Source organism: Mastomys coucha, unplaced genomic scaffold (assembly GCF_008632895.1).
Source record: "Mastomys coucha isolate ucsf_1 unplaced genomic scaffold, UCSF_Mcou_1 pScaffold18, whole genome shotgun sequence".
NCBI lineage: Eukaryota > Metazoa > Chordata > Mammalia > Rodentia > Muridae > Mastomys > Mastomys coucha.
In genome coordinates, this window is record NW_022196900.1 from 32,754,838 (window position 1) to 32,764,197 (window position 9,360).

At 41.2% G+C, this 9,360-nt stretch overlaps 1 long non-coding RNA gene across 1 annotated transcript in view; it reads right to left on the reverse strand.

Annotated features, from left to right (window-relative positions):
- The window catches only part of LOC116095359, a 6,914-nt gene extending 1,451 nt beyond the window's left edge, over positions 1 to 5,463 (reverse strand). The window contains exons 1-2 of the long non-coding RNA XR_004120570.1: positions 5,366 to 5,463; positions 4,421 to 4,468 (exon numbers count right to left, since the gene is read on the reverse strand). This is a non-coding gene — a long non-coding RNA (uncharacterized LOC116095359). The remainder of the gene's footprint in view (positions 1 to 4,420; positions 4,469 to 5,365) is intronic.
- Positions 5,464 to 9,360: the final 3,897 nt, after the last annotated feature.

Genomic DNA, 9,360 nt, shown 5'->3' on the forward strand with positions numbered 1-9,360 from the left:
TTCACAGGGCCGAGGTCCTCTCCTCCTATTGATGATCAAATTTGCAATCCTCTACTATACACATGCTGGTAGCCAAAGTTGGTCATGCATAAGAGTTGCATCCAGATGGTTTCTCTCCCCCTGTGCGCTCTCTCTCTCTCTCTCTCTCTCTCTCTCTCTCTCTCTCTCTCTCTCTCTCTCCTCTCTGCCTCCTAAGTGCTGGCATTGTGAGAAGCCAGGAGACTCCACTGTTGAAGGTGCAGCCTCAGAAGTAGTTCAGGTCATGGATAGAAGTTGAGGACTGGCCTATGAAAATAGCCCAAGAGAGGCTATTGATAAAACTCCAGGCCAGTTACAGTACCCAAACATTTTGGAGCTGCCAATATCATAGGGTGACCACCAAGAACAGCAACAGTGGATTAAGACAGCTAGAGCCTAGAATATAAGTGTTCTATAATGATGAAGTCAAAGAAGGGACTCTAGCCATTTGAGGAGCCCAGAAAATCATGAGTGAATCCAAGATAACTGGATATTGAGTTATTTACACTTTTGGAGCTTGGTTTTGCTTTGATCTGATTGTGACTGTGCCTTGGTTCTTACTACTTGAAGTAAGAAAATGCATAACATTTTTAAAATTTTTCATGGGCTCACCATTGAGAGAATTTGAATGTTTAAGGAGATTTCAGATTTTTAAACTGACTGGATATTTTACAAAGAGTGAACTTTTAAAGCACTTGAATTGTAAAGAGTGTGGGACTTTTAAAGTTGTTTATGTGATATTAATACTTGTATGTCATCTTTGGAACAAATAAAGAAAGCAAAGATTCTAATTGAAGTGATAAGTTTTGTGTCAGGTTGACAAGGAGTCAGTTGTGTTGGATAATTTTATGTTAACTAGACACAAGCTACAGTTAACTATGTAAGATCTCGCTGTAGGCAGGAAAGCCTGTGGGGTGTTTTCTTAATAAGTGATTGATGGGGCGGGGGAGTGTCTAGCCAATTGTGTGTGGTGCTATTATGAACCTAGGTACTATAAGAAAGCAGGCTAAGCAAGCCATGAAGAGCAAGCCATTAAACAGCATGCCTTAATGGGCTCTGTATCATTTCCTGCCTCCAGATTCCTACCGTGTTTGAGTGCTTGTTCTGACTTCTTCCATGATGAAGTGATGTGGAAGTAAAAACAAAATAAACCGTTTCCTTCCCAACTTGCTTTGGTCATGGTGCTCCATTATAGCAATAGCAACCCTACCTAAGGTAGTTTAATATTAGTGAGCGTAACAGTAATGATTTTAGATGATAGTTGGCAGTCTCCTCACTGCCAACTCCCATTCCCACTTAAAATATTGTTAGACTCATTCTGCCACTAAATAATCACCCCATCTTCCTGTCATCAAGAGAAGTCTTATCCCCTATTACATCTTTTTCTGCTCTCATAGCTTCTCTTCTACCTCGACATTCCCCCTATATACACATACACATGTGTACTTTTTAATCCGTATATGAGGGAAAACATGCAATATTTTTCTTTCTGGGTCTGATTTATAGTTCCACAATTTTCACTGAAATGCTATGACTTTATTATTCTTTATGAATATGTAAAATCCCACACTGTATATGCACACCGTTTCTTTGTCTATTTGTTTGCTGATAGAAATCTAGAGTGGCTTCATATCATGAATATTGTGAGTATTACAACACTAAACATGGGTGTGCAAGTGTCTCTCTGGTATGCTGATGTAAAGTGCTGTTGGTACCAAAGTAGTCATATGGTCACATGGTGGTTCTAATTTTAGGATTTTTGAAGAGCTTTCACACTGACTTCCCTAATGGCTGCACCGGTTTAGATTCCTTTTACATTCCATATTCTGATTTTAAACCCCAAGATCTTCCTGGTACCATAAATGAAGTAGACCACTAAGCAGACCCTGCTTTTAATTTTTCCATTCTATTATGGGAAGAACATGTTTCATGCACATACATACACACACACACACACACACACACACACACACACACACACACACACACACACATATATATATATATATATATATATATATATATATTTGTTTGTGTTTATATGGGTATGGACATGAAGATGCACATGCACAAGTATATTTTGTAGGCCAATGGGCAACCTCAGGTGTCTACTTCCTACCTAACATGTTTTTAAATACAAGACCTTTCAATGAACTGAGTTTTTTGATCTAGCTAAGCTGGCTGGCCAATGAGGTCTGTGGATCTGACTATCTCAACACACATTCTTATTCCCAGTAGCAAGGTTATAGATGTGTGCCTTTCATGGGTACTGGTGTTCTGTGACAAGACTTTTCTTGGGGAGATAAAACACACATGTCTACTCACCTAAAATATGGAGCCCATGACAGGAAAAAGTATGGATATTGCCAAAGTCCAACTTGATCTAATAATTTATTGGGGTTCCTTATAGGAATCTGGATGAGGGGTTACTTACTGGAGCATAAATGACTTAAAGGCAGCAGAATCACGAAAAGCACTCCAAAGCATGTATGACAGCTCACAAAAACAGGGAACTGGGAACATACTTCACAGCCCAAAGGCAGCTCAACAGTTTCGAGATTGTCCTTTTCAATTGACTCATATTGATTTAAACATCTTCCGGGACAGCTTGGCTGATTTCTGTTTCAACAAGGCAGCTGACCTGGTCGTAGAGTCTTCTTTGCAGTTTGGCTAATCTGAGAGTGTGATTCTCAGCAGTCTTTATTGTTTACTCTTTGGAGAGATGGGCTTAGTGAATTTGCTCAGTTTCTGGGACTTGTTGAAGTCATTTTGAGTTATTTACCTTCTGTCTTAAAGTGCTTCCTAACAGGAGAGAATTTGTGAATATGGGAGGAAACTGCTACCCTACTAGGGACATCATCTCAGGTTCTTTATGTTTGTGTGATAGGCAGTTTGCCTACTGACACATCTTCCAGGAGAGAGGAAAATTCCTAGCTGCAAAATGTTCAGCAAGAAAGAAATTAGGAACTTTTAAAGTTGATAGTAACAACATCAAAATGAAACTATTATTTTATGCTCTTGGTTTATTGTTGTTTGGTGTTAGATAGTTTGAAAGGTTTGAAAACAATTGGAACTTCAGAGGAGAATGCGACCTTGAACAAGGATGAAGAATAGTAAGAGAGTAGAACAGTAATGCCTCCTGAACAGCCTCATTTGCATTGTCTTGGGGGTGAGATCATTATTATCTTCAAAGTTCAAGGCTGGAAGGACTTGCAAGTAAAAGACAGTGTTTCTGAGGATAAGTTGTTGGCAAGCCTCAAAGGTAAAAATTCTGAGAGATGGAATAGAAGAAATTATTTAATCGAGTACAGTAAAGAAATATGATGGTCTTACTATTAGGTGTGGGGCAGCATCTTTCATTTTCATTACTCTAAATTTAACCAATCAAAAAGATTTCAGGTATCGTTTTTCCTTGAGACATTTTTTCTTCATAATTTTAAGTAAAAATGAAATTACCAATGGTATTTTCTGAGTCTAGCATGACTCTAGGGATAGACCTGAATGGGGCTACAAAGGAATGGAGAAAAGGCATACAGATGGACACATGGACAAAATAGCTGAGATAGGTGGACTGGGATCTCTGCTAAAGAAACCACAGCACCCTGGACCTCAGCATGTTTAGTATATACTGTTGAACAGGGAATTATGTTATTTCATACAGCTGAACAGGGAGTAGAGTTACTACATACAGATAAACAAGGCAGCATTGTTTATAGTATAACACTGGATCAAGGACATATCGGTTTAGCTAATCTTAGTAGAAACAGTCTGTGTGGGGAGCAGTCTTCAGGTCAAACATATCTGGTTTGTGGGGGAAGCTATGGTGAATATTTTCTATACACACTATCAACACTCACACATGATTCAGAAGGAAAGTCTTTGCCATTTCCTCTGTATCTGAGGCTATGGTTCTTGATATGGTCATGCCTGTGTTAACAATACACATTCATCCAGGACCTTACAAACTTAGGTATTTCTCTGCTCGCCATAGATATTTATTAGGCTATTATTATTATTATTTCTTTTAGTCTTCATTAGTTGAGGTAGTGTATTTGGGCATTATTTGTCACTGCTGTTATTTGTCAGTGTGCCTATGTGTCATCTATCTTGGGAATTTTAATAGTGATAGATTGAATTATACTTGACCTCCAGCACCTCACTCTTCACATGTTGAAACTCAAAAAGTCCCAGTTCAACTATTTTTGAGTCTTTATCAAAGTGATTATGGTTAAATGAAACCATACAAGTGGGGAGCCTAATGCTACAGAACTTGTGCCCTTGTAGAAGGAAGACACACATGAATGACTTCCGTGGCTCCTTCTCTCCTTTCTCCCAAACACATAGGAAAGCTCCTGGAGAATGTAGTGGGGATAGCCAATGTCATTCAGGGAGAAGAACTTACCCAAACTCACATCCATGTCTTCACATCCTTAGATTTCTAGTTCCAGACCTGCAAGTAGAGGATGAAGACATTTAAGATAGGATTGAACTCCGTGGCCAGGGGAAGAAAATAGAAAGAAAACAACTCAGAATTAATTGTAGGTGCATAAACAGTACCCAGCATGCTGAGGCAGTGAGAATATGAGTTCCCACCCTGTCTGGGCTACATAGTCATATTCTCTCTCTCCAAACTAAAACAAAGTGTCGAAAATGGTATAATCAGGGCCAAGTGTAAGAATAGAAATAACAGAAATAAAGGAGATTCACTTTTTAATAGTCTCAACTCTATTAATACTGATATTAGTGTGTTTCAAGTTTTGCTCATGTGAGTCGAGCAATGGTTCTGAGATGCTGATTTAACTCAACCTCAGTGGAATGTAAGTGTAAAGTGGGAGTCAGGTGGATGCCTGGTGTGTGCTGAGATGTCTGACTTCAGCAGATGCCATATGTGTCTTCTGCCTAGGGAGTCACTAACTCTCAGCAAAGCCAATCTTGCTCTGTTGTTCTCTTGTGCTTGTTCTTGTGTGCTGGTGAATACAAGGCTTGCAGACCTCTTTCTAGGGAAGAATCACAGATGCAGTATCAGTGATGGGTTCTACCACTCTGCTTCTTGTGGCCACAATTCCCTTGGCCAGAATCCTTATTCAATAATTGCAGGGGCTAAGAGAACTTGCCAACCTTCCTGTGGGAGTTGATCCCTAAGTCTGAGAAGTTAAAATGGATATTGATAGAGTTGGAAGAAAGACACACACACATACAAATGTTCAAGCGCCTACATGGGGAGGTCACATGAGTTGAGACTCAAAGAAGCCTAAATAGCTGACACTTCAAAAGGAAAGGAAGTAGGGCCAGGGCAACCTGGGGAAGGGAACAAAACATTTTTTAAAAAATTAAAAGTTGAATTGACCTGAAAACAGACAGCCTGGGACAGAATCTACTGGTCTCCTGGGTGTGTTGTCAGCTTCCTTCTTGCAAGTAGCTCTCTGGAGTCATTGAGAAAACCCTGTTCTGCTCTTTCAAAAGAGATGAGGCATGTTAGTGAGACTTGCTGCACCTTTTTAACTCAGCTTCTTTAAATTTCTTTAATTCAAAGTGTCCTTTTCACAATCCCAACAGTAATACTCCCTTGCTGTATTATTCTATTAAGGCTGTTATAATAAAATAGCACAGATTGATTAGTAAGTAACTTACCCAACAGAGATGTATTTTCTCACAGTGCTAGGGGACATTTTGAGGTGAGGCCAGGTTTGGTTTCTCCTGAAGCTTCTCTTCATAGCTTCCCCATGAGTGTCCTCTGCCTAAATCTTTACTTAGCATTTTGTCTGTGCTCACATATTGTGGGTGCATGTCTTCTAAGAACTCCAGTCACACACAACTGCCTCCTGGCTTTTGAAATTTTAACTTTTTATTTAATCTTTGTGAATTTTACATTATGCATCCTAAATCCCACTCATATCCCCTTCCCTTAGTACCTGCCTTCCACCCTTGCAATCTCTTCCCCAAAAGAAAAAAAAAAAACCTCATTGTGGAAGCTGTAGTGTGTCACAGTGTGTCCCACAGTATACACCCCTTTGTCCACACTTCTTTACTTGCAAATGTTCACTGCAATGAGTGATTGGTGTAGTCTGAGGTCTTTGGCTTCTGCTACACTATCAATATTGGATCCTCATCAGGACTCCTCTCAGATATCCTGTTGTTGCTCCTGTGACATGGAGATCCTGCAGCCTTGGATATATAGGAAAGGCCTCTTCACACACTCCAGCAGTTCACGAATAGGCTAGTTGTTGGGATGCGCCAACTCAAAAAACCTTTGATCTGGGACTGAGTGGTAGCTGATTTAGTTAGCCCACCAGGTGTACTGTACCCATACCACCAGGGTAAGCTCTCTAGCACTGCCCTGGCTAGCTACACAATGCCCACAGCCCCGTCTGCCCCTGCCACCTCTCCCATTCTCATGCTACCAGGGCCAGCTCATCCATGCTCATGCCAGCAGGCCCAGCTCTATTGTGCTGCCCAGGCAAGATACAGGGCTGGCTTCCCCAAGTGCTGTAGCCCATGAGAGGTGGGGAGAGCTTTCCTAACTGCTGCAAGTCATGAGGGGGAAGCAGGATGAAGGGCATCTTTCCCTTGCCCATGCCTCTGCAGGGGATGAATGGCAAGGTCAGTTCTCCAGCTCTCACTTCCTCAGGCTGGCTCACCCATAAACCCTGCAACTAGGGCCAGCTCTACTGTGTGGGCTGAGTGATGTGTGGGGCCTATCCTTCATTGAACTACAGCTGGTAAGGGTAAGGTTGGCTCTTCTTCTCCCACACCTTTGGAGTCAGCTATCCTGTGATGCCCAGGTGAGAGTTGGGGCCAGCTGTTCACAGTCCTTACATATCAACATGACCCCAGGCATTAGTTCAGACCACAGATGTCCACTTGGCCATTGGTGGTAACAGATACCCACTGCTTCAGGACCACAAAGCCATACAAGGCCCTCCTCAGCAACACAGCCCAGGTGGTATCATTGGATACTCACATCAGGCTGCTCCTCACAATCTCAGTCTCTAGTTCTACCTTTCTTCAATGTTCCCCCATCCTTCTGTTTGCTTCTCTTTTCCATTTTTCTGCCACTTTCTTATCTTAATAGTGTCTGGGGTCATCTCAGGAGCCCTATACCCTGCCAATAGCAGGGTTGTCTCAGGCATGATCTGCCCAGCCTGGGTGGTGGTGATCTCAGAGTGCTCTGTCTGGTGGGGCTATGTGGTACCAGACTAGGGATCCTGCCTCCTAGTTCAATCTTCTCTTTAAAGGCCCAATTTCCAATGAAGTCATATTCTTTGGTACTGGGGTTAGGGCTTCATGGTATGCACTTTGGAGTGATAAGGTTCAGTTCCCCAGATACAGATACAAAATCTTCCATCCCTGCTACAAAATCATCAGTGTGTTATAACTTCACTAAGAAAAAAAATCTGAGTATAACTTACTTCACTAATTTGAGGATAAGCCCTTTGAGCAATTCCATTCTGTGGAGGCATTAAGCTGTTTGGAGAGAGGTGCCCAGCATGAACAACACATGCCTCAAGAGCACAGAACAGTCACAATAGGTTCTCTATAGAAGCTAGGTGAAGACATCATTGCCACTTCAGAGAACAAAACACCCTTAAGCTGAGTGGAACTCGTTCTAAATATGGGATGTTTAGGGAAAACCTCCTTGACCTAAACTGTGTGAAGAGAGGAATCAGGGTTATGAAATCTAAAGAATTTGAATTAAATAAATCTCTTACTGTAAAAAATGGGAGGAACATTTGCATACACATGCATTCAGGTATTCTGTAAGTGTCTTCATTTAACAGTTGATTGCCCATGGGAAGGAATATCCCTGTATCACTTTAAAAAGATTACTAAAGCCCAGTAGAAAGTCACAGTGTTTGGAAAAGGGCACAGTTGTGCAGTTAGCATAGATAGCACATATATTTTTGAAGGACTATTAAGCCCTCCCTGACTTAGGAGGAGGTACTGGGTCCAAGCATTTCACTTGAAACAAACTAGTGGCTTTGCATTCTCTACTTTCTTTTATCTTTTCTCTAGGTAATCATAATATGCTTTAATTTGAGATGTACATTTTAGTTCTTATAAAATCATATGCAGTCATGAAATCATACACTATTTTGAAATGAGTATAGAATGTAATGTGGTCGCATTCACCTCTTCTACCCTTCTTCCCATTCCCTGGAAACCCCCTTTAAAAAAGTGGATGCACCTCACAGATGGTGTATTAGTTTTTCATTACTGTAACAAAAGGCCCAAAGCTGGGTACCTATAAGCCGAAGAGAATGGTTTAATTCACATTATTTAGTTCAAGGGCATACATCTGGCAAAGGGTCAAGACAGCTTAAGATATCTCCCAGTAGGAGACAGAAAGCTGCAACTCTTTTTACCTCCTTTTCATCTTACAGAGTCCTATGTATTCACTGAGGTAAGGTTCTCCTTCATGAAGTTTTCTAATCCTAATCATCATCTTTTACCCCTTCCCCATACCATTGTCAATTCTATCCCTTACCTCTTCATAGCTGGCAAATGACATTAAATATTAAAGCAGGTGCCTTTGTGGGGTTCTTTCAAGGCACATCTAAACCACAGCAGGGAGTGCCTTTGAGGAGAGTCATGTATTACCCACCATGTTTGAAACCATAGTGGAAAATTATTTTAGATGCTGTGTCAGGCTAGTTCTTCTCAGTGCATTGAGGTAGACACTGATAATCTTACCTCACTGGAAGGAACCTTAGCAGGTGTGTTTGCAACAAGAACTCAGGAATAATTTGCTGAAAAGCTCCATGTTTCTGGAGCCACTCATAGCTGGTGAGTACCTCCAAGCAAGATAAAAGCTTGACCTCCTTGCTTTTATTTGCTCCACTTTCTCATACTGCTTTAAATGCAGAGGGTCAACTCTGCATACCAAGATGTGAATCATTTAAGGGTGCACATCTGAGGCTGGTAGATACCACATGCTGAGTATAAATAACGTATTTTCAGATTTCAGGGACAATGAGCTTGCAGGCAGATCACCTCAGCACAGAACTACCCCATCAATAGGACCCATCATCACTGCCTGAGCTGAACTGCCCATTTCAGTGATCCCAACTTTCCTCAAACCAGCAGAAACCACACAGGGAGACAGTGATCAACCAGATCAAGTTTAAAGAGGACAGCTTTGCTGTGTATGTGTCTTACCCCACTTCTGGGTTCTTCCCACATAAGGACTTTGTTGGTACCCCAGAGGAAAAGACAAAAGACTCCTTCCTGATTTTCCACATCATCCCAGTGTGGCACCCAAGAAACTCTTTTCCTATTTTTTTTTTTATTTTAGATATTTTCTTTATTTACATGCGAATTTCTCCATTCCCAATTTCCCCTCCA